The following is a 26,830-nucleotide window of genomic DNA, read 5'->3' as shown; positions in this document are numbered from 1 at the left end:
GGGAGTTGGAGGGCCGAGTAATGCTATGCATAGTGTTTTGCACTTGTCACGACGCCAGGCGCAGCCCATGGGTTGGACATGGCGATGGGAGAAGAGATTGGCCCCTTTGCAAAGACGGCCAGAATAACGACGGGCGTACTCATTAGCACCAGGTAAACAGGGGGCGGGATCGCTACCCTTAATGGTATCAGTGGGTGGTGGGGTTGACCAGGAGAGGGGGAAGAGGGTAGGTTGTGGAACGGTACGCTAGATGTTGGAGTAGGGACGGAGGACCCAGGTAAGGGGTCAACAGAGGGCACAGGTAAGGCATCCTGGAACACAGGAGACAGTGTGCTTGACAAGAAAGGGACGGTGGAACTCCCAAGAGTGGAACCTGAGACCAAATTAGAAAGTAAGGAGTTAAAGATAAAACGGTTGCCTTACATGGGCATCACTAAGCCATTGGACGCGCATCTATTGCTGGCCACGAAAGAACGTATATGGAAGGGTGAATATGTGGAGATGCTTAAACTCCTTCACAGGGAAGATTTGCTTTGAGGATTGGCCTCTTCGCAATTTAATTGTATCACCCATAGGAGTGGTGCCGAAGAAGGAACAAGGCAGTTCCGCCTAATACAATATTAGTCGTGGCCAGAGGGTGGCTCAGTGAATGATTTCATTGATGAAAGCGAGGCTACTGTGTCCTGTTCATCAGTTGACATGGCCATGTCACCGGTAGTGACAGCGGGCGCAACAGCGATGATGGTAAAGTGCGACATAAAGTTGGCCTTGGGACCTACTGGGTATCCATTTCAATGGTAAATGGTACCTGGACAAAGCACTACTGATGGGCTGTTCTATGTCTTGCACACTTTTGGTATGCTTCAGCACATTCCTGCAATGGTTTTTTTCTGAACGGACGGGTCACCAAGGAGTAACGCACTACCTGGATGACTTTTTCTTTGTGGGCACCTCAGACTCCACGGACTGCCAGAAGGCACTAGACAGTTTCAATTAGATCATGAGGGAACTTGGGGTGCCGTTGGCACCGAAAAAAACCATGGGGCCTTGCATGACTCTGTCCTTTTTGGGCATTGAGTTGGACTCTCAAGGGATGGAGGCATGCCTCCGGGAGGACAAAAAGCAGCAAATGTTGGGGCTGCTGGCGACAATGTTGTTGAAAAACAAGGTCACTGTGAAGGTAATTCAGGTGCTGTTGGGTCACCTCAACTTTGCTTGTAGAGTGGTGAGAGTAGGGCGGACGTTTTGTAGGTGACTGGGCAGGGCACTAGCAGGACAGAGACCTCCTCATCAACATGTGCGGCTGTCTGTGGGTGTGAAAGAAGACTTGCGAATGTTGCAGTTTTTCTTATAGAACTTCAAGGGTATCCCCTTGATGCGGGAGGGTGCCATGGTTTGGGAGATCCAGATTTTTTCCGATGCAGCGGGGAGCAAGGGCTTTGGACTTTACTGGAAAGGGAAATGGAGTGCTGAGCAGTGGCCACCATAGGGTATGGGGGGCGGTAGGAGTATAGCCTTTTTGGAATTCTTCCCTCTGGTGGTTGCAATCACTCTGTGAGGAGAGCAGCTGGCACACAAAAAGGTAACTTTCAGAATTGAAAACCTGGTGGTGGTGAAGTTGTGAACCGCCAGTCGGCCAGAGAAGAACAAGTTTAGAAATTGGTGAGAGTGTTTGAGTTGGGCTGCTTGCGGCATGATATTGCCTTTTGAGCAGTGCATGTGCCAGGTGTGGACAATGACATAGCGGATGCTTTGTCTCGTTCCCAGTGGAGGAGATTCTGTGGGCTAGCCAATGACGCGGACAGGACCCCGACCAGCATGCTGCAGCATTTGTTGTAAGTAGGCAACACAGGATGTTGCAGCTGGTTTTATGGTCTCTTGTGCAATCCACGAAGACAGCGTACAGGACAGCGTGGGAGGAATTTTTGCACTCAGGTGCTAAACGGCGGGACTCACCAGCGCTCCAAATTAATCTTAGATTTAATTGAGCGGTGACTTTCTAAGGTTAGAATTGCGGCAGGTATTGCCTTCGTGGGTACATTGTTGTGAGGTTATGCTCCATCCGCAGGTGAAGTCGTGACACAGATGCTGGAAGGTTGGGCCCAGGAATGTGGCCATGCAAGAAGGACTAGGAACCCCCGGTCTTGGGACCTGTTGGAGAGGGTTATTCAGATTTTACCAGGGGTATATGCAGACGAATATGAAGTTTGTCTTTCCTCCACTCTGTTGGTGTGGATGTTTTGTGGGGCCTTTCGGGTCTCAGAATTGTTAGGGACAAAATATGAGGAGGGTCTTTTATGGAGCGAGATGTCCCCTCTTAAGGATAGGAACTGCATTTGGCTGTGCAAATCCAAGACAGATCGGGGGTGGGGAATGGGTATCTTTGCAGGATGCCTATCCGCAGCTGACTTGCCCATGCAGTTGGGAAGCGTGATGAAGGTCCCTGAATCCCTGTCTAGTTGGGTTAGTTTTTGTACATGCAAACGGGCAGATTGCAAAACATTCCCAACTTTTAGCAGTGTTGAGGAACGCACCGGCGGGGCTGGGGATTGAGGGCAAGGGTTATGGGACGCACTCATTCAGGATTGGGGCAGCGTCGGAAGTAAGCAGCAGAGGTTGGGGGTGAGGGAACATCATGAAGTTGGGTAGATGGTCTTCTGATTGCTACTAGCTTTATGTGCGTAGCGCATCCGGGGGTTTGAAGTGCGGTTCTTTTGTTTTCCATTGGTCATTCATGTTTCTCATTTCAGGTTCGGTGACAGGTCTCCTTACCAGGGAGATGTCTATCTGGATTGTGGGACATTTCTTTGTGAAGTGGGCACAGGTCCAGGCCTGCGCCAGTTATTTTGGGGAAAACCTTGAGGGGGTATGCGATGGAAATAGTTGCTACAGGTTTTAAATGGTGCTTTGGTGGCTGGTAGGTGCCCCGACGTGCTGGTCATACATCTTGGGGATAATGACATTTTAAGAGAAACTGGTTTGGCTTTAATGAGAAATATGATGCGTGATTTGGTTTTGATAAGACAACAGGGGTCGCGGTTTGCTGTCATCTGGAGGGAATGTTTTCGTCGTATGGTCTGGAGGAGAGTGGTCAATCCGGGAGCGGTAGATAAGGCAGGAGAAAGCTCAGCACGGAAATGGTGCATTTTTGTCAGCACCTGTGTTTTTCTAGGATCGCGCACAGGGACATCAAGTATGACACACCCGATTTTTTCAGAGGGGATGGGGTTCATTTATCCAGGTTGGGTATGGACCTGTATTTACTGGAACTGAGGGAGGTTTTGGCTAGGTTTATGAATATGCAACAATGCTGAGGGGTCAGTCCTAGGAGGTGGGGCAGGGAAATGGGGAGGCAGCATTTTCACCTACCCTCCCACCTTTTCCTGGGTGCAGGGTTGCTGAAAGTTGGCTAAGATTGGCTGAAGTTTTTAGTTAAGTGTTGGTAGTTTGTGAGCAGGGACAGGGAAAGGGTAACCAGGTAGGCTAAGTTTAGACCAGAGGTTTGTTAGTTACAGTAGCACAAATGCAGGTAGGGGTTTGGGTCATTAGAGGATAGGATTTGTAAATGCAATGTTGTGTAAGATTGTCTAATATAGTTGTTATGTAATGTTATTCTGTATTTGGCAGGGTGGGGGATTTGATGTGGGGATCGTAGGGGTGGGGGGAACAAAGGGTCAGGTAATCTATGTATAGTGAGGTTTTAGTTTTGTAAGGCAGTTGCCATTGTTAATAGGTTGTGATATGCACCTGTTTCTATAAACTAGCCTTTTACACACATAAAAATTGGTCTCGGTTTGGCTTGCCCCTTGCCTCCCAAGGGGGGTTTGGTGGGGAGCCAAGCACTGCAAGGTGTGCCCCCGGGCAGATTGGGAGGGGCCGGCCTGGTAGTGGCCATTTTGGTGGGTTTGTGGTACATTGGGATTAGCCCAATTGTAGCCCAATATGAATTTCGTAGCCCAAGGGGTATATATGGGTTTTTTGCGCGTCCCCAGCCACCATTTTAGGTTTGGAGACCTGGTGGCTGGGAGTGCTGTTGAGGTAGCTTTTTCCCAGACTCATTGTCGTGGTTTAGGGTGGTGGTTTTCTTTGAGTTTTTTTTTTTACCATTGGCAGTTATTGGTACAGGTCCATAGGGTTTTTTGGATCAGTTGTACATTTGTCGCTTGGAACAGGGGCTGGCAGTGTTGCTGAAAGTTGGCAAGATTGGCTGAAGTTTTTAGTTAAGTGTTGGTAGTATGTGAGCCTGGGCAGGGAAAGGGTAACCAGGTAGGCTAAGTTAAGACTAGAGGTTTGTTGGTTACAGTTGCGCAAAGGCAGGTAGGGATTTGGGTCATTTGAGGATAGGATTTGTAATGCAATATTGTGTAAGATTGTGTAATATGGTTGTTATGTAATGGTATTTTGTATTGGATTTGATGTGGGGATCGTAGGGGTGGGGCGTAACGAGGAGTAAGGAAATCTATGTATAGTGAGGTTTTAGTTTTGTAAGGCGGTTGTCAGTGTTAATAAGTTGTGATATGCACTTGTTTCAGTAAAGCGGCCTTTTACACTCACAAAAATTGGTCTCCGTTTGGTTTGCCCCCTCCCTCCCAAAAGAAGGGAGTGAGCGATAAAGACCATCACAGGGAGTGCAGACTGGACAGCAGGGGTGCAGAAAGTACAGACTGTCTATGGGGAGGGATATCTAACCCCTCAAGGACTTCAGAGAACAGAAAAACCGCACCAATCAATATAAAATAATAAACTTACCTTCTTCTATGACCATATCACGCACCACCGCCTCAACTCCTGCTGCTCAGCTCCAGGCGCATTTTAGGCAGCCTCCCTCCTCCTGCTCCCCTAAGCCAATCACAATGCTGCAATGGCAGCGTTGTGATTGGTAAGGTGCAGTGGAGAGCTCGCCAGCCGTGTGCCTGTAGGGAGGCCCTTTTCTCTCTGTAGGCTGCATGCAGCCTACATAGAGAAAATGGAGTGTGCGTATGACTGCTTTGTTCAGCCCTGGGGCCGACCAAGCAGTCAGGGCCCATAACATTGGGCAAGCTACTCCCCCCTGCCCTCGAGCAGGACCGTCCACCACCCGCCCCCAACCAGGCCCTTCTGCTTTCTCGCAGTGCGAGAAGAAGAAACATAAAATGGTAGTTTTACTATTTTATGTTTCTGCTTCTTGCACTTCGAGAAAGCAGTGGGGCGACGCCCCCACATCCCAATGGAGGAGATGCCACTGCCAACCTGGTAGTATGACTATCCAGATACCACCAAACCCTCTTCAGTTTTGATTTACATCTCCCCAAAAGGCAGATATTGGACTATAAACACTGGTATCTGTACCTTGCTTTTATCATTGTCTCTACACCCTTGCTCTCAACACCCCTGCTTTTCGATTTGAGGGTGATTTGGGTGCAAAACGCTGAAGGTCAGGACAGTTTTAGGGAGTCCTCAGAGCCCAAGTTTTCAGTTCTGAATCCTGCAAGGATGTGTGGCCCTTTAAGCCAGCGTCCCCGTGAGGACGCTGATGGCTGATGAGAGAATCGGCAAGTGCAACAAATTCACAAGTAGCAGAGAGTCCCCTCAAAGTAGCTATGTATGAGGTTACCTTTTCATTTTTTCCTTGATCCCTCTGAAAAAACTTGTGGTGCTCAAAAACCACATTAACCTTGTCCTTGAAATGGCCACCATGTTTCCTCAGTGTGGTTGTGAACACATCCACATCCCCCTCACCTCCCTCTTCCCCTCCATCAGCAAGATCTTCATATATCTTCCTCCCTTGCGTGCCCAGATTATGCAATAATATGTGTTGCTTCCTTTCTGAGGAAAACTTTTCACTTCCTATAGCAATCAGGTATGAATGGAACATTTTAACCCACCTATCACACATAATTTCTGGTTCTCCTTCATCATTCAAGAAGGGAGGCGTTTGATTCATGTTGTAATAGACATTTTGACTGAAAGTGATACAATTGGGGAACAGCAAGTGGAAAGTCAGTGGTAAAGATTAATAAAGTCACACTGAAAAACAGGGTGGTCCACTGAAGAACGGAAATGACTTAACTATGAGTCTGAGGAAAAACTGTAGGCATGAATCTGTGATTGTCAGCGATAATTCACCAGAAAGCATATGCATATAACAACCTGCAATGGACCCCTGAGCTCAGAAATGGTAACTGCAGGCAAGCTGTGCCTGTCAGCGTGAGTTTGAACACTTACATGAGGGAAAGACCTGAAATATGCTGAATGGTGTGAAGGTGGAAAACAATGCGGGACCTGCAGGCAACTGTCAGCGTGTCATTGAAACATGCAATGAACCCCTGAGACTAGAAATAGTAACTGCAGGCAAGCTGTGCCTGTCATCGTGAGTCTGACACTTACTTGAGAAAAAATCACAGGGGTAAGCAGTATGCTGAGAAAGCAACCGCAGAGTAAACTTTTCAGAAGTAAAGAACAGGAACACTGCTGGCAACACTTGAAAACAGCTGAGAAGCCTCACACTGCCGATCGGACTTTATGTGTATGCACTGTGAGGAGACACTACTCGATTTGTAGAAACTGGCAGGCGCTCTGATTGAAGACGTCTCCGCATGACAGATTCCTCAATGCCAGATGATTCTCCTCATGCGCTGTTTGGGAACGCTACCTCGCATCAGGCGTCCTTGCTGACACAATACGTTTCCTCATGTGCAGATTGAGGACACTGCTAGCGTATGGCTCCACATGTGGTGAAAGGTTCTCTGAGGGAGCGACGCTACTCTACTCTGTGCCGACAGTATCCCGCGCCAACTTCTTGCAGGATTGTCTCCTCAGTGACCGCCCCAATTACTGAGGGAAACCTCTGGATGTCCATATGGAAGACCTCGATAACCAAGACGGTTCCATCCACGTCTTGGTGAAGGTAGGCTCTCTATTCTTACGCAAAAGCAGACAGGGGTAAGGAATGTCAGCTGTCCCCTGCACAGCACCAGTTCCCTCAACACCAAATTGTTAAGATTAAATCACGGAGAACCAATTGTAATTAAACCAAGTTTATAAGACCATTCCTCTAGTTGCCTAGCCTGGCGTTCCTCAGTCCTCAGTCTCAACATTCCAAGGTGCACTCCTGTCACCGTGGTTGGGCAGTACCAACTCGAGACTTGGGGTTCCTCTTCCTCTGTGGCCGTAGGGGGATTTGACATCTGTCCAGGCTGGAACCCACCACTGATGCCAGAGGGGCCTGGGATGGGCTGTGTGCCAGTTGTCAAAATCTCGGGCACTGACTTCCATGTACCTTTCTTCCGTTCCTCCTGGTGCCTCTTGGCCATGTTGTGGTAACCCTTTACCTCCTTTTTTACGCGCTTGAAGCAGTCCTTCCTCACCTGGAAGGCATGTTGTTCCGCTGGCATCATGTTGTCTGTAAAATATCAACAATGGAAAGTTTGAGTCCTTTAGACTATGTCAATGTTTTGCAATCACATCTGTAATACAAGATCACTTAAACATGGGAGCCTACACTCCAGCGTAAATATGTGAAGTCAGAGAGTGACCTGGACAACGAAATGTTGAAGCATGGATCAGTGACTACATTCTGGGGAGACTGACATGACAGTGCATTGACTGGCATATGTACTGTCACAACCAAATGGGACTGACAGTGTCAAACGATGGTGACATGACTTACCCGGACTGATGGTCACATGTACAAGCAATTGGAGGAGGGAAGCATTATCCCTCCATGTGCAGCACCACCCTCATCCTCTCCTGTGACACAGTGCTGCATGGTATGTGCAATGCCCATGTGCAGGCCTGTGTGTCCCCCAGCAACTGTGTACAGTTGATCAAGTTAGCGCAAACACAGGCACTCTTGCACAAGAGTGCAAGGGTTTCTGTGTCTTGGGGGCCTGGTAAATGTTTTGGAAGTTTACCCTACTTGCTCTGGAACTATCCAGGGACAGCCCTACTCACACTTTCAACTATGCTGCATTGTACAGCACGCATGTGAACCAGTTGTATGGATGAACGCTGAGTTATACATGATGTGCTGTCCTGCTCTCCAACACTACTACACAATACGTGAAGTGTTGTCGCAAAGAGTGGGGGAAACTTTGTTTCCTCTAAATTATCAATCACTCATGCATGTCTTGTATCTGCTAAACTCACTCCCTATTGAATCAAAATAGGCATGCCTTTACAATGCAAAATGTCGCAATGCATTCCCCATTGTAACTGCACCATTGAGTCATGATGCTCATAGTGTTTGTAGAGGTAATGCTTTCTCACATATAGCATTTGATAGCCCTGCATTGTAAAATAAATGGCACAGCAATGGAGGCAGAGCCAAACCATGCGTGGGAAATGCATGCAGAGTAATGACACCACTTTGGACAGTGGAGTTCCCACACCTGGTCCAGAGTCAATTAGGGAATGAATGATTAAAGCATCCTCTGGTTAGGAGATGACCCTCTAGGCACAGCTCTCGGTCCGCTATATAGCGTTTGAATCTTAAGTGAAATAATCCAATGAGAATTTTTCTTTAGATTGCAAATGTTAGTTTATTCAGAAGAAAATTGTATTCATTAACTTCTTATATTTCCCATGTACTGTATGGTGAGTTGAACTTTACACTTCTTTCAACTTTCTTTTTCAAAAGGCGTTCCCAATGCATTTCGGGCACTAGGTGCACTTCATCAGGGGAATATCTAAACAAAACATCAATGAACTCATATTGAGGATAACATCCTACATGGACGTAGGTATTCAATGTTAAAAAGTGACTTAATGATCTGACTATAGAGAAAATCATTGAAAATGGTGAGGTTAATTCACTGCTATACTAGGTGATGGTGGGATAGTGAAAAGACTTGATAATTGTTAAGTAAACATGTTATGTGACTAAATGTGAAAAAATATAAAATCGAGATAGTTTCTCGGGGTGGTGAGTAGATACTTCCAAGGTGTATGTGCAGATTAAAGGTGGCCATAGTGCTGTAAAAGCGGCGCGTGCATTGTTAACTGATATTTGTGCTGAGAAAAGAACGTGCAAGTATATACGAGAAAAGAATCTTCTAACGCGGTTAGCTCGATGATTAATCCAATGTAAGTGCGTCTTACCTGCTGTCATATGGTGAACTGTTTAGTGTTTGGCTCTCCTGCGCAGTCAAGCCGGAGTGGAAGATGAACCGGCTTTCACTCCGCTTAAAATGTCTGGAGATCGAAATGGGACTAGTGATTACCCAAGTGTTAGTATGGGCGCCATCTTGGAATGGTGAAGAGAACAGAGGTGATGGGGGTATATTAAATGGTGATCTATGAGTGAATAAAAACATGCTCTTAGAGCGGTGAATGAAGTCTAAATATCCGGGATTTAATGTAATCTATAATTCTTAGCATTCTAGGATATGTCTAAACAATAAACGAAGATGAAATGATAAGAAATTAAACGAAATAAAATAAGACTGCATTCATCAGATACATTTAGAATATGAAAAGTGTCATTATTAAAAGCACGCGAATTCCAATCTGTCATTGAGTCCGTTCGGTTTCATGGAGTTGAGAAAATATATCCAATGATTTTCTCTCTGTAATAGGGTCCTGTTTATGTCTCTACCTGGAATTTTCGTGATGGTTTCAAGTATAGCGAATTTCAATTGCTTATGTTGTGGTGTCTTTCATTAAAGTGTGTGGCAACAGTAGATCGAATATTGTTCGTTCTAATATTACTCTTGTGCTCTGATACACAAATCTTAATTTTCCTGATGGTTTTGCCCACATATATCAGTCCACATGGACATTTGAGATAGTATATCACATTTTGTGAATCACAAGTGGCTGTAGTTTTTAACTTGATAGTTGTTCCTCTCATAGGGTGTGTCATGGTATTACCCTTGATTATGTTGTTGCAACAACTGCAGTTATAACAAGGTACAGTGCCTTTATAGTTCTCTGTCTCTGTGTCACAAGTGTTCTTCAATATGTCCTGAATGTTTTTACTTCGTGTGTAACCAAATGTGGGTTGCTGGGCTATGATGGTATGGAAATCAAGTTCATTCGTGAGGAGTGGCCAATGATTTCAGATAGTTTTCTTATACCGATGACTTTGAGTAGAAAATTTTGATATAATCACAATCTTTAATGATTTACTCTTTTCTGTTTGTTTGAGGAGATTAATTCTGGTTTTTGAATTGCATTTTTGTAAGGCTTTATCCAAAAGTGGTTTGGGGTATCCTCTGTTTTTAAACCTTAATATCATATTTTTCATCTGAATTTGTAATTCTTCTTCCTCGGATACTATTCTCTTTACTCTGTATAATTGAGATGTAGGAAGGTTATTCTTGAGTGGTGTTTGGTGGAAACTCCTGTAGTGAAGTAAATTATTGCGATCTGTGGGTTTTTTGTACAAGGTAGTTTCTATCCTGTTACCTTTGCGCATTAGTAGTACATCCAAATTTGCAATTGACGTGTTGTCAGTGGTGTAAGTGAATTGAATCCGATCATTGATTGAATTGAGTTGATTGAGTGCTGTTTTGTAGATCTTGAAATGTGCCTTGCCATAGTACAAAAATGTCATCAATAAATCTCAAGAATACTAGTGCATTTTTCTTCCAGGATTCTTGGATAAGGATGTACTTGTTTTGAAAGATGTTCATGAAGCTATTGGCGTATACTGGGGCGGCACAATTGCCCATGGATGTTCCAGTGAGTTGTAAATAGTGCTCGTTCTACCATGTGAAATAGCTCTGGTAAAGAGTGAATGTTAATAATTCCATGAGGAATATTTGAAAGTTTTGTTCAAGGTCTGAAGACATGAGAATCTCCTCTATTGCTTCTAAGCCTAGGTTGTGCGGTATCGAAGTGTAGGGGGACTTAACGTCAATGGTACACATTTAAATTTCTTGGCCTTCTTGCAATTGGATGGTTGATATTTTATTGATGAAGTCTGTAGTATCTTTAATGTATGTGTTCATCTTGGTTACAAATCTTTGTACATGTGTGTCCAAAAATGTGCCCATTGGCTCGTGTATACTTCCTTTGGTCGAGAGACAATGGGTCGAAAGGGTGGATTGGTAGGGTGCTTATGCATCTTTGGGAGCATATAGATAATTGGTGTTTTCGGGTTGTCTTGTATAAGATATTTTATGGTTTTTACGGTTATGGTTCCTTCCTCATGGGCTTTCTGTAGGATTTGTTGTAACTGTTCTTGGAATCTCGAGGTTGGATCATGGCCCAATGCCATGTAAGTATCTTCATCTTGTACATGTAATTGTACTTGGGTGTTATAAAACGTAGAATTCATAACAACTAGAGCTCCTCCTTTGTCTGCACGTTGACATGTGACGATAGGATTTTTGCCAAGATTTCGTAAAGTATTCAATTCTTTCTTTGACATGTTTTCATTTTACTTTTCTGTTTGAAATTCAATTTGTTAATATCATTGTGAACCATTTTGTCAAAGTTGTCTAGGGTCTTATGGCTCACCGGTGGTTGGAATGTGCTTTTAGATTTTAAATCCTTGAGTTGGTCATCTATTTCTTTTTGAGGTAAAGCTATTATGTTCTCAAAGTAATGTCGTAAAGGAAGGTTTCGCATCAATTTAAACAGGCTGACATCCACTTCTAATTTATCCGTATGGTAGGTTGGTGCAAAAGATGAACCTTTTTGTAAGCTGTTTAGTTCAATTTTGCAAAGATGATAATCCGATATGTTGATGACTAGTTGTTTGGTTTCTTCGGTTTGTTGCGTCTGTTCAGTTGAATGGTCCGTTTCGCTGGTGGAGTCGTATCTTCTTTGTCTTTTTCCCCTCCTGGGTCTGTGTTTGCTGTAGGGCCTGATTCTAAAAAAGGCACCAATGTATTCGTTGTGGGTACTCTAGATGTTGAAGCTTGTTTGGCAGGTTTTTGTTGTGAATTTCTTTGTTCATCTTCTGATAAAGACGTTTCTGTTTTAGATTGTGAGGGTTTGTTTTAACGTCTTTTCGCATAAATTTCAGCCCACGAGTAAAATTCGCCCATTTTGTAGTCTATGGTGTCTCCCCAATATTTTCTAATTTTGCGTTCATTGATTTCTTTTTTGTATTTATTGAGTTGTATCTGTGTATCATCCAATATTTTTTGCCAATCTTCCTTTGTCGTCATTTCTTTTAATTCTGTTTTTTATTAAAGTTATGTCTTTATGTAGATCTTCTAGAACTCTAGAGAGTTCTTCAATTATGAGTAGGATTAAATCTAAAGAACATTTGTTTAATATTGCGTACCAACGCTCTACAAATTTCGGGTTGTTTCTGCACAATAGTGGTTTTAACGGTACTCTCAGGCCTCTAGGAATTATCTGTGCCCTGTGATATTTGATAAGAGTACTCGCATGGAGTCTCTGATTGATTTCTCGTTTAGTCAGATATATTAGTTGTTTAAGGTTCTTTTCTTTATTTCTTTTGTTAATTGATGGTGTGGTATCCGCATTAATGAGAGCATAAATTTTTGATGCGTCATCCTCTATGAATGCGAAAGTTTCTGCTCGTGTGTCCGTTAATCTGGTAATTTCTTCACATGTGGACATGATGTTTCTTAATTGATTTGTTTTGCGTGCAGCTCGTTTGAGGTTAGATTTGAAATACAAATAAAGTCATTTGGTTGGCGTTAGACCTGACATCATTGGCTTGAGTCTCTCCTCCAATTTTTCTGGTTGCCTCTACTGTTTTACGATGTTTTGCTGGTATATGCTTTGGGCGCGGTGTCACTGCTGATCAGTGCCACAGCGCAAGTGCTCCCTATGTTAAATTGATGTATCTATTGTATCCATGTTTGGCTTATTTGGTTTACTGTCAGTCCCTCGTGTAGTGCACCAGGAGTGCCGGGGCTTGTAAATACAAATGCCGCTCGTGGGCTTGCAGCACGTGTTGTGCCACCCACAGGAGCGGCCTCATAAAAGAATGTCTACGGGTCGGTCATTGCGAGACCCACGTGCAGCCTAGTGCTGTCGCGCAGGCTGCGCAAGTATACCTACTTGCCAGCCCCTCAAACCTTCCCTTGACTTCATGTTAGTCACCCCTACAGTAGGCCCACGGGCAGGGTGCATTGTAAGTATAAGGTAGGACACGCCTGACCAAGTTGGCATGTCCTGATAGTGAAGTACCGCCATCTTCGTTCTTCACTATTGCGAGGTAGCCTGCTCTCCGTTGATTAGAATGGGCCGCCGGGATTATTAATGCTATGATCCTAGATGGCTCGGGGAGCATGGTGCAATGTCGAGTTTGGTATCCCTGAACTCGGGGTTTAATTACGCATCCGTTGGTGTGGATGGTTTTTGGACTCTGGGTTCGAAAATAGCACTTTTAGAAAGTGTCTATTTTCTTGTCTAACCATTTCTGGTTTCTGCTGGTCTTGCATGTGTGTGACAGGAGCTGGGTGGCTCCACAGGTCTGGATGAGTCCGTGTGGGATGAGTGGGACATTACGTTGAGAGTAGGGGGAGAGTAGTTGTTGATAGCCGGCCCGGCCTGATACAATGCTGGCTCCACCTCCTGCCAAGCGGCTAATGGCTCTGTGCCTGCCATGGACCATCCTAGCCCCACCTCCTGCCAGGAGGCCGATAGCTCTGCTCCTGCCAGTGTCAATGCTGGCTCCACCTCCTGCCGGGCGTCTGAGGACCCAGCCCTGCTCAGTGAATAGGCCAGGTGCGTCTGCCTGGCCCCGCCCACAACAGACCCAGGATGTGGGGAAATCCCCTGCATGGACAAAGGGATCAAAGCCGGAAAGGGGTATAAGAGAAGGACCCCTGAACTAAGAAATCAGATCACTTCTGACAAGGAACCCTGTAACCAAGGACAAGAGGCCTGCTGATCTAAGGACTGCCTACCCCTTCTGCCAGTGTGCTGTTGTTGGGGGAATCCTGCAGTGCTTCTTTATTTTTGCCAAGGAACCAGGAGAGAGGAACTAGGTGTGTACTCTCACGCTTGCTAAGAAAATCTCCAAGGACTGGAAGAGTGCCATTCTCCTGCTGAAGTCACAGGGCTAAAAGACTTCACCTGCTAAAAGTGCTACTTGCTAGGATCGTGAATCCAGCACCTCTGAAAGAACCAGCAACCTCGACGCAGACGGACGTCGCCGAATCCAGCTCGACGCAGTGGGTAACGGCCCCAGTGTCCCGCTTCCTCGACGACTGGCCGCCGGGCCCGACCGACGCCAGCAGCAATGCCAGTGAGTGGGAGTACGGCTCTAGCTCCAGAGGACCTCGTGTCTGCACCGCTGCTGATCGCATCAACTGTGTGCCCTCTCGACGCCGTGAGCGCTGCTCACCCTGTGCAACCGCACCATCGACGACGCCTGCTGAGGCCTGATCGACACCGAAGACGCGACGCCGGATTGCTCGACGCCGCTGATCATCGGGTGCTTCATTTTCCTAAAGGTACTGTGTTGTTGGGGGTCCGTGTGACTCCGGGCTCGACGTAGCGCTCCTCGTGGTCGACGCCGAACCTTGGGATTAACTTTGCCTCGACGTCGTGTGGCCCCCGTGTGGGTTACCCTGTTGCTAAGAGCTGTATTGCCAAGAAGAAGATTTGCTTTTGATACTAAAGACTTTTGTGCTAAAGAAGAAACTACCTTGAACTACCCCTTTTTCCCTCCCAGAGTATTTATTACGATTGTGTACCGTTTTGTCGTTATTTGGTCTTGTGCTAAACCTTATATAAAAATACCTATTTTTATAATACTACTGTGTCGTGTCCGTTTGTAGTGTATTCACTTTATTACTGTATGTGGTCATAATTGCTTAACACACAGCCTCTGAGATAAGCCTGTCTGCTCTGCCAAGCTACCAAGGGGGTGAGCAGGGGTTATCGAAGGGTCTGACCCCCTTGCCCTGACTAGAAAAGGTGTGTCCCTATTTGTCAGAAGTGCATACCTCTGCCAACTAAAGACAGCCGGTTCTAACATTGGATGCAGCGGTGAGGATTTGGACCTTGCATTTATGACCCATGTACAGTGATTAGTGTGCGCTACATAGTGAAAGCAGACCATAACGCAGTCACAATCTAATTGGAAAGGATCCTATTTTTTGGTTCTCCGCTTTTCTGAAGCTTGATTTTTTTTTAACACTGCCAGTTTTGACCATGAGTGACACCGGAGTCACTACCCCTGTTGTTGTTGTTGAGGAGGAATTCGACAGAGCGAAGTTAGACGTCTACAAATTGGACGAGTTGAAATCCTTTTGCAAGAAGTTTAAAGTTCCTACCAAAGGTCTCAAGGCTAAGGAAACCTATCTCAAAGCATTGCAGGCCTGGTTGGAAGCCAGAGATCCCACTGATCCGGTGGTGGTACCGCCAGTGGAAGGGGATGAGGAGGCGCCAGCGAATGGGCCTGAGTCCTCTCCCGGAAGCAGTGTTTCCTCCAAAAATCTTTCCCCTGAAGAACCTGAAGAAAGGGCGAAAGAGCGAGCATAAGACATGGAAATGGCAAGGCTAAAGATAAATGGGCAGTTGGAGTTAGAAAATGCAAGAGGTAGACGAGAAGCTGAGTTGGAGATCAAAAAGTTAGAGTTTGAAAGAGAGAAGTTAGCTTTGGAGCGTGAAGCCAGGTTGAGGGAACTGGATATCCAAGCTAAGAAATTAGAATTGAATCCCTCTGGTGGCAGCATTCCATCTGGGCCTGCAGAAAGTAAGTTCTACTTTCCCAAAGATGTGATAAAGGATTATCACAGAAACGAAGATATTGGTCAGTGGTTTAAGGCATATGAGCTAGCATTGTTGGCCCACCAGGTCCCTGAGAAGAATTGGGGAGCGGGGTTGTGGGGTCGCTTTGTGAATGAGGGGAGAGATACCCTGTTAGACCTGCCTGTTGCGGATAGGATGTCGTATGCTCATATGAAAGATGCTTTAATGTTGCGGTATGGCTTAACCCCCGAGAAGTACAGACAAGCTTTTAGAGAATGTAAGAAGTTGCCTGGTACGACGTGGGTTGAATATGTGTCTTATTTTTGCAGAGCCATGGATGGTTGGGTGAAGGGCAGCAAAGTGGAAAGTTATGAAGCTCTTTATGATTTGTTTGCTTGGGAGCACTTGTCGAATAACTGTTTTCCAGAGCTGCGCCAGCACCTGATTGATAGCAAGATATCTAACCCTAGAAAACTTGCTGAGGAGGCGGACCGCTGGGTCAGTACCAGGGTCCACAAGGGTCCAGTGGGAGACTCAGCCAAAGGTGGGCAGGGTCCCCAGCAGAAGAGTGGGGGGGACAAGGGTAAACAGAAGGAGTCTCAGAAAGGACCCCAAAGTAATCCCCAAGGGAACCAAGGGAAAGGTTTCCAGCCTCCCCCTGAGAAGAAGCCAGGGGCCCCGACGGGTAAACCTGTTCATAGGGGCCCCCTAACCTGCTACGGTTGTGGGCAGGTGGGACACCGGTTTTATGACCCCCAGTGTCCCAAGAAGGATTCGAATGCACCGCCGCGTGCACCCCCGTCAGTTGGCGAGTGTAGCCTTGGGAGGGGAGGAGATGGTTGTCCATGGTGGGAGGGGTCCCGCAGAGATGTCCCTGATCTCGCTAGGAGACATGCAAATGGTCCCTCCACCCCCTCTGCCTAGTAACCATTAATGGCCATAGAGTGGAAGCTCTCAGAGACACCAGAGCGAGTGTGACAGCTGTCAAGTGTCACTTAGTGTCCAGAGAGCAGGTGGTTCCCCACGCATTCTACCCTGTGATAGCTGCCGACAACTCCCAGAGAGAGTGCGAGGTAGCTCAGGTTTCCTTTGAATGGGGGGGAGTTTCAGGTACTCTTCAGGTTGCTGTGAGGCCCGCCATGCCTGTCGATTGTCTCCTGGGCAATGATTTAGAAGACTCCCCTTGGGCGAAGGTGGAGAGAGAGGCGCACTTGAAAATGTTGGGCGTGCCGGAGTGAGTGTGTGCAACCACCCGTTCGATGACAGCGAGTAAGGGTGTTGATGGGGTCCCGGAGCCTGAAAGTACGGCCCAGGACCCAACTGTGAAGAGGAGAGGCAGGAGGCGCGGGAAACCGGCCCCCGTAGTTCCCGTGGTCCAGAAGGAGGTAGACCCTGAGGGGGATGCCCTGGAGCCCACAGGGGAACAAATTGCCGAACTGGGAGACCTGCCCTAGCTGACCCACTGGCAGCAGGATGGTGGTCCCTCCAGGGAGGAATTCTGTGCGGAACAGAAAGAGTGCCCTTCTCTTGTGGGCATGAGGCAGCAGGCCTCAGCCCAATCCTCAGGTGATCAGTCAGGGTCACATTTTGTGTACTGGGAGAACGACCTCCTGTATAGCGAGCCTAAGGCTGCTGAGCCTGGGTCAGCCTGTGTGCTGGTGGTACCCCAGCGCTTCAGAGCCTTCCTACTGGGGTTGGCTCATGACGTTCCGTTAGCTGGACATCTGGGGCAGGACAAGACCTATGACAGGCTTGTCACCCATTTTTATTGGCCTCAGATGCGAAGGGATGTAGACATCCATTGCAAGACTTGTCGCACTTGCCAGGCAAGTGGGAAAAGCGGAAGGAAGCAGAAGGCTCCCCTCCAACCTTTTCCAGTGGTCAGTACCCCCTTTGACCGGGTGGGCATTGACATTGTTGGGCCCCTGGACCCCAAGACAGCCCTGGGAAACAGGTTCATCCTGGTCTTGGTGGACCACGCCACACGGTACCTGGAAGCCATCCCTCTCAGAACAGTGACGGCCCCCGTGGTGGGACTGGCACTGATGGGTGTTTTCTCCCGGTTGGGGTTCCCCAGAGAGGTGGTGTCAGACCGAGGCACCAACTTCATTTCGAACTATATGAAGTCTCTGTGGAAGGAGTGTGGGGTAACCTACAAGTTCACCACTCCTTAACACCCTCAAGGAAATGGGCTGGTTGAGAGATTCAACCGGACCCTGAAAGGCATGATCATGGGTCTTGAAGAACCAATGAGGCGGAAATGGGACGTCCTCTTGCCATGCCTGTTGTTTGCTTACCGAGAGGTGCCGCAGAAGTCTCTAGGGTTCAGCCCCTTTGAGCTCTTATACGGTCACCCGGTAAGAGGGCCTTTGAGTCTGGTCAAGGAAGGCTGGGAGCAATCTCCCAGGAAACCTCCCCAGGATGTATACAGCTACATGCTGGCCTTTCGGAACCAGACTTGGCGCTTCAGAGAACTTGCTCAGGCAAATCTGGAGGCCAGCCAGGAGGAGATGAAGCAATGGTACGACCGGAATGCCACTCTGGTAGAGCTTCAGCCTGGTCAGGAAGTGTGGGTCATGTCCCCTGTGGAACCTTGTGCGCTCAAGGACAGGTGGACTGGACCGTTTAAGGTTGTGGAGAAGAAGAGCGATGTCACCTACCTGGTGGACTTGAAATCTCCCAGGAACCCCTTGCGGGTCCTGCATGTCAACCGTTTGAAGCCCCACTTAGAGAGGTCCGAAGTGGGCATGCTCCTAGCTACAGATGCTGGAATGGAGGAGGAGAGTGAGCCTCTTCCTGACCTCCTGTGTGCTAAAGAGCAAGACGGGTCAGTGGATGGTGTGGTCCTCTCTGACACACTGACCCTTGAACAGAAACAGGATTGTCGCCACCTGTTGGGACAATTCCCGGATCTGTTTTCCTTGGTTCCGGGTGTCACTCATTGGTGTGTCCATGACGTTGACACCGGAGACAGCCCTCCTGTGAAGCACAAGGCTTACAGGGTGACTGACAAGGTTAGAGCATACATTAAGGAGGAGGTCTCCAAAATGTTTGCGTTAGGGGTGATTGAGTCCTCTAGCAGTCCTTGGGCCAGCCCAGTGGTCTTGGTCCCGAAGGCTGCAGCGCCAGGAGCTTCACCGGAACTTCGGTTCTGTGTGGACTACCGAGGGCTCAATTCGGTCACGAAGACTGACGCGCACCCCATCCCCAGAGCTGATGAGCTCATCGATCGGTTGGGGGCTGCCCGGTACCTTAGTACGTTTGATCTAACGTCTGGGTACTGGCAGATCGCCTTGACTGATGGGGCAAAGGAGAGGTCCGCATTCTCCACACCAGATGGGCTATACCAGTTCCGGGTGATGCCCTTTGGGATGAAGAATGCCCCTGCCACCTTCCAGAGGTTGGTCAACCAGGTCTTGGCTGGACTGGAGGATTTCAGTGCCGCCTACCTGGACGACATTGCAGTGTTCAGCGCCAGCTGGGAGGAACACTTGCGCCACCTCCAGGAAGTGTTGTTGGCCCTGCGCGGAGCAGGCCTCACAATCAAAGCCAGTAAGTGCCAGATTGGGCAGGGTTCTGTGGTGTACTAGGGGCACCAAGTAGGGAGCGGCAAGGTGGCCCCCCTGCAACCCAAGATTGATACCATCCTGGCTTGGGCGCCGCCCAAAACCCAAACGCAGGTGAGAGCCTTCTTAGGACTCACGGGTTACTACAGGAGGTTTGTCAAGGATTACGGTAACATTGTGCACCCCTTGACTTCGCTGACTTCCAGGAAGCAGCCACGAAACGTGATCTGGACTGATGCCTGTCAAACGGCCTTTGACACCCTGAAAACTGCAATGTGCACAGCACCTATACTCCAGGCACCCGACTTTTCGAAAGAGTTTATTGTCCAGACGGACGCTTCAGAGCATGGCGTGGGGGCTGTTCTAGCTCAGGTGAATGAAGAGGGCCGAGACTTGCCTGTAGACTTCATCAGTAGGAGGTTACTTCCCAGGGAAACGAGGTGGAGTGCGATAGAGAGAGAAGCATTTGCTGTGGTCTGGGCGCTGAAGAAGCTAAGACCCTACCTGTTTGGGACTCACTTCCGGGTTCAGACAGACCACAGGCCCCTCAGATGGTTGATGCAGATGAGGGGTGAGAATCCGAAACTGTTGAGGTGGTCCATTTCCCTACAGGGGATGGACTTTACGGTGGAACACCGCCCTGGTACAGATCACGCCAATGCTGATGGTCTGTCCAGATTTTTCCGCCTTAGTGATGAGAACTCCCCAGGGGAAGGGTAGTTCTCCCCACATTTCAGCTGGAGGGGACACGTGTTAGACCTGACATCATTGGCTTGAGTCTCTCCTCCATTTTTTCTGGTTGCCTCTACTGTTTTACGATGTTTTGCTGGTATATGCTTTGGGCGCGGTGTCACTGCTGATCAGTGCCACAGCGCAAGTGCTCCCTATGTTAAATTGATGTATCTATTGTATCCATGTTTGGCTTATTTGGTTTACTGTCAGTCCCTCGTCTAGTGCACCAGGAGTGCCGGGGCTTGTAAATACAAATGCCGCTCGTGGGCTTGCAGCACGTGTTGTGCCACCCACAGGAGCGGCCTCGTAAAAGAATGTCTACGGGTCGGTCATTGCGAGACCCACGTGCAGCCTAGTGCTGTCGCGCAGGCTGCGCAAGTATACCTACTTGCCAGCCCCTCAAACCTTTCCTTGACTTCATGTTAGTCACCCCTACAGTAGGCCCGCGGGCAGGGTGCATTGTAAGTATAAGGTAGGACACGCCTGACCAAGTTGGCATGTCCTGATAGTGAAGTACCGCCATCTTCGTTCTTCACTATTGCGAGGTAGCCTGCTCTCCGTTGATTAGAATGGGCCGCCGGGATTATTAATGCTATGATCCTAGATGGCTCGGGGAGCATGGTGCAATGTCGAGTTTGGTATCCCTGAACTCGGGGTTTAATTACGCATCCGTTGGTGTGGATGGTTTTTGGACTCTGGGTTCGAAAATAGCACTTTTAGAAAGTGTCTATTTTCTTGTTTAACCATTTCTGGTTTCTGCTGGTCTTGCGTGTGTGTGACAGGAGCTGGGTGGCTCCACAGGTCTGGATGAGTCAGTGTGGGATGAGTGGGACATTACGTTGAGAGTAGGGGGAGAGTAGTTGTTGATAGCCGGCCCGGCCTGATACAATGCTGGCTCCACCTCCTGCCAAGCGGCTGATGGCTCTGTGCCTGCCATGGACGATCCTAGCCCCACCTCCTGCCAGGAGGCCGATAGCTCTGCTCCTGCCAGTGTCAATGCTGGCTCCACCTCCTGCCGGGCGTCTGAGGACCCAGCCCTGCTCAGTGAATAGGCCAGGTGCGTCTGCCTGGCCCCGCCCACAACAGACCCAGGATGTGGGGAAATCCCCTGCATGGACAAAGGGATCAAAGCCGGAAAGGGGTATAAGAGAAGGACCCCTGAACTAAGAAATCAGATCACTTCTGACAAGGAACCCTGTAACCAAGGACAAGAGGCCTGCTGATCTAAGGACTGCCTACCCCTTCTGCCAGTGTGCTGTTGTTGGGGGAATCCTGCAGTGCTTCTTTATTTTTGCCAAGGAACCAGGAGAGAGGAACTAGGTGTGTACTCTCACGCTTGCTAAGAAAATCTCCAAGGACTGGAAGAGTGCCATTCTCCTGCTGAAGTCACAGGGCTAAAAGACTTCACCTGCTAAAAGTGCTACTTGCTAGGATCGTGAATCCAGCACCTCTGAAAGAACCAGCAACCTCGACGCAGACGGACGTCGCCGAATCCAGCTCGACGCAGTGGGTAACGGCCCCAGTGTCCCGCTTCCTCGACGACTGGCCGCCGGGCCCGACCGACGCCAGCAGCAATGCCAGTGAGTGGGAGTACGGCTCTAGCTCCAGAGGACCTCGTGTCTGCACCGCTGCTGATCGCATCAACTGTGTGCCCTCTCGACGCCGTGAGCGCTGCTCACCCTGTGCAACCGCACCATCGACGACGCCTGCTGAGGCCTGATCGACACCGAAGACGCGACGCCGGATTGCTCGACGCCGCTGATCATTGGGTGCTTCATTTTCCTAAAGGTACTGTGTTGTTGGGGGTCCGTGTGACTCCGGGCTCGACGTAGCGCTCCTCGCGGTCGACGCCGAACCTTGGGATTAACTTTGCCTCGACGTCGTGTGGCCCCCGTGTGGGTTACCCTGTTGCTAAGAACTGTATTGCCAAGAAGAAGATTTGCTTTTGATACTAAAGACTTTTGTGCTAAAGAAGAAACTACCTTGAACTACCCCTTTTACCCTCCCAGAGTATTTATTACGATTGTGTACAGTTTTGTCGTTATTTGGTCTTGTGCTAAACCTTATATAAAAATACCTATTTTTATAATACTACTGTGTCGTGTCCGTTTGTAGTGTATTCACTTTATTACTGTATGTGGTCATAATTGCTTAACACACAGCCTCTGAGATAAGCCTATCTGCTCTGCCAAGCTACCAAGGGGGTGAGCAGGGGTTATCGAAGGGTGTGATCCCCTTGCCCTGACTAGAAAAGGTGTGTCCCTATTTGTCAGAAGTGCATACCTCTGCCAACTGATATCAAGGTTTGAAAACAGAGGATACCCCAAACCAGTTTTGGATAAAGCCTCACAAAAATGCAATTCAAAAACCAGAATTAATCTCCTCAAACAAACAGAAAAGAGTAAATCATTAAAGACTGTGATTATATCAACAGTTTCTACTCAAAGTCATCAGTATAAGAAAATTATCAAAAATCATTGGCCACTCCCCACGAATGACCCTGATTTCCATACCATCATAGCCCAGCAACCCACATTTGGTTACACACGAAGTAAAAATATTCAGGACATATTTCAAGATCTACAAAACAGCACTCAATCAACTCAATTCAATCAATGATCGGATTCAATTCACTTACACCACTGACAACACGTCAATTGCAATTTTGGATGTACTACTAATGCGCAAAAATAACAGGATAGAAACTACCTTGTTCAAAAAACCCACAGATCGCAATAATTTACTTCACTACAGGAGTTTCCACCAAACACCGCTCAAGAATAACCTTCCAACATCTCAATTATACTGAGTAAAGAGAATAGTATCCGAGGAAGAAGAATTACAAATTCAGATGAAAAATATGATATTAAGGTTTAAAAACAGAGGATACCCCAAACCACTTTTGGATAAAGCCTTACAAAAATGCAATTCAAAAACCAGAATTAATCTCCTCAAACAAACAGAAAAGAGTAAATCATTAAAGATTGTGATTATATCAACATTTTCTACTCAAAGTCATCGGTATAAGAAAACTATCTGAAATCATTGGCCACTCCTCACGAATGAACATGATTTCCATACCATCATAGCCCAGCAACCCACATTTGGTTACATACGAAGTAAAAACATTCAGGACATATTGAAGAACACTCGTGACACAGAGACAGAGAACTATAAAGGCACTGTACCTTGTTATAACTGCAGTTGTTGCAACAACATAATCAAGGGTAATACCATGACACACCCCATGAGAGGAACAACTATCAAGTTAAAAACTACAGCCACTTGTGATTCACAAAATGTGATATACTATCTCAAATGTCCATGTGGACTGATATATGTGGGCAAAACCATCAGGAAAATTAAGATTCGTGTATCAGAGCACAAGAGTAATATTAGAACGAACAATATTCGATCTACTGTTGCCACACACTTTAATGAAAGACACCACAACATAAGCCAAACGAAATTCGCTATACTTGAAACCATCACGAAAATTCCAGGTAGAGACATAAACAGGACCCTATTACAGAGAGAAAATCATTGGATATATTTTCTCAACTCCATGAAACCGAACGGACTCAATGACAGATTGGAATTCGCTTGCTATCTCTAAGCTTTTAACAATGACACTGTTCCATTTTTATATTCTAAATGTATCTGATGAATGCAATCTTCTTTTATTTCATTTAATTTCTTATCATTTCATCTTCGTTTATTGTTTAGACATATCCTAGAATGCTAAGAATTATAGATTACATTAAATCCTGGATATTTAGACTTCATTCACCGCTCTAAGAGCATGTTTTTATTCACTCATAGATCACCATTTAATATACCCCTATCACCTCTGTTCTCTTCACCATTCCAAGATGGCGCCCATACTAACACTTGGGTAATCACTAGTCCCATTTCGATCTTCAGACATTTTAAGCGGAGTGAAAGCCGGTTTGTCTTCGACTCCGGCTTGCCCGCGTAGGAGAGCCAAACACCAAACAGTTCACCATATGACAGCAAGTAAGACGCACTTCGCTCTTACACTGGATTATTCATTGAGCTAACCGCGTTAGAAGATGCTTTTCTCGTGTATACTTGCACGCTCTTTTCTCAGCACAAATATCGTTTAACAATGCACGCGCCGCTTTTACAGCACTATAGCCACCTTTAATCTGCACATACACCTTGGAAGTATCTACTCACCACCCAGAGAAACTATCTTGATTTTATATTTTTTCACATTTAGTCACATAACATGTTTACTTAACAAATATCAAGTCTTTTCACTATCCCACCATCACCTAGTTTAGCAGTGAATTAACCTCATCATTTTCACCGATTTTCTCTATTGTCAGATTATTAAGTCACTTTTTAACATTGAATACCTACGTGTATGTAGGATGTTATCCTCAATATGAGTTCATTGATTTTTTGTTTAGATATTCCCCTGATGAAGTGCACCTAGTGCTCGAAATGCATTGGGACCGCCTTTTGAAAAAGAAAGTTGAAAGAAGTGTAACATTCAACTCACCATGCAGTAAATGGGAAATATAAGAAGTTATACAAGAAGTTAGTGAATACAATTTTCTTCTGAATAAACAAACATTTGCAATCTAAAGAAAGATTCTCATTGGATTATTTCACTTAAGATTCAAACGCTATATAGTGGACCGAGAGCTGTGCCTAGAGGGTCATCCGCTAACCAGAGGATGCTTCAATCATTCATGTTCGTAACACTCTAAGAGGTAGAGAGTGAAACCTTGGGAGCACGCCACAAAAGCACAACCATTCACGCACCAAAACCTCTGCGCCAACCAAATGACTTTATTCAATTAGGGAATGGCCCTCAAGAAGACAGCTTGTCAACACCATTGCAGTGGACAAACATGCCAATGAGATTCATTGGGCCACCTTTGCTGTGTGTTTGGGAAACATGCCACTGATATGATTGGCTCAAATATACACACTGCCACTTCTTTGAAGATGGCATGCAGCATACCTACAAATTCACAGTGCCAAACTGTGTCTGCACACTTACAGACAGAAAAGCAATGCCTCCTTGTGCATCATCGGGCACACTTGTGCAGTCATCTCATGCAAGGATGAACATGCATTCCATGTCTTCTGATAGTCATCAGCAACCCCACTTACATGTCTCCTTTCCTATCAGTGTCCTGTGCAATCCACAGGCATGTTCTGTGGTGACAGTACCCATAGACTTAGGGGCATGTTGACAAGGAAGTGGCGGAGAAAGGCGTTAGTCTCCTTGGCTTAACGCCTCTCTCTGCCGATTTGGAAATACAAGTCTGCACCATAGTACCAAGGATGTGGTACAGACTTACGTTCCCCCCGGTGATGGTGGCAAGTCTCACAACTTAGCAGCTACGCAGGCACACATGCACCAGAGTGCAAGGGTGCGGGTGTGCAGGGGAGGTTTGTTTCTGTACCGAAAGGTGCCCCTTCATGGCCATAACCAATACTAGTATATCATGTTGTAACTTTCATGTGTGCTGCTTCGTGCAGCACAAAGGAAAGATACAATTTTGAATATTGTAAAGTGTTTCTGTATGTACAGGAAGGGCCACCATCCTGTACATTTACAAACCATGTAATTTTGCTTTCTCAATGTGTGCTGCACAAGACAGCTCACATGTAAAAGGAAAAAATGATGAGAAAAAAACATTCATCCTCATTTAGCCAGATTATGACCAGGATGGCACTGTTGTTAAATTGTGCGCTGCCATCTATCAACGCCGCACTTGAACATAGGGGGCAGCATCAAATATAATGGGTGTTGCTGTTGAACGCCAACCGCAACACCCACTGCACGCCACTTTCATGCTAAACACAGCTTGAAAGTGTGCCATTTTACAAATGAATCGTTATTACACATGAAGTAGATTAACACTGGCTCACTTATGATGCTAGGCCCATATTGACAACACCACTTCAATAATAGTGACGTTGTGTTGGCAATAGTGTCTCGATGATATGCACTTTACTTACTGTGTGTATCACAGACTGGGAATGGGCAAGGTTACAACAGTGAGACCAATGCATTGCTCATACTTCACTTACTGATTTGTGCAGACTTCTGACTTCAACAATACATCATCACACTGTAGGCAAGGGACATGTGATACACATCCATACTGCATACTGCATACTACAATGTTGATCATTTGACCCAGACATCCATGACACTGCACTATACCAATATATTATGTCCAAACTCACCAGTGGCGTGTGAGTCCTCGAAGCTGTTCATGTCCCCTGTGTGATTGGTGGCCGACCATCTGTGAGACAAGAAAAAATATATGTGTTGGTATCAGACATTAAATCATATGTGTCATATTCCTCATACCAATCATCACCATAACAGAAAATGCTAAGTAACTGTAGTGTTGCGTTTCAGGTTGGATACATGAGTGTGTCCACTTTGACTGCCATTCACAACAGAACAGTGAATGCTGAGTCGGGACAAACCAGACTGTAATGCTAGCTAACATGCACATGCTAGTAGTGTGAGACATCCACAAGGCACCCTTACTACATGCATCATGATGTTATACATGCTCTTCGTACAATTGATTGCTGCTGATCGCACAAGGCAGTTTCACAGAGGTTGTTGGTGTATGACAAACTGGACATGTCCAATTTCCTTTGACCATTAGTTCCTAATAAATACATTGTCACTCATCAACTATGTTCACAGGGCTGCGTAGGTAACATAACACAATTCATGAGGACAGCATTTTAACACTAACTTTTGGCCAGTACACAGCTCACATGGACAGTTCCTTGGATAGTGCATGTACAGTCACCCTTGCAGTACACAAACAATATTCTGCATGCACGCACTTTTTGTGCAGGTGTGCCAGCTATGGCACGACAGTGCTAAGTGTTGCTGCTGCGCAGTGGTTAAC

This window comes from Lissotriton vulgaris, chromosome 6 (genome assembly GCF_964263255.1).
Source record: "Lissotriton vulgaris chromosome 6, aLisVul1.2, whole genome shotgun sequence".
In the NCBI taxonomy this organism is placed as follows: Eukaryota; Metazoa; Chordata; class Amphibia; order Caudata; family Salamandridae; genus Lissotriton; species Lissotriton vulgaris.
This window is presented reverse-complemented; position numbering follows the sequence as displayed.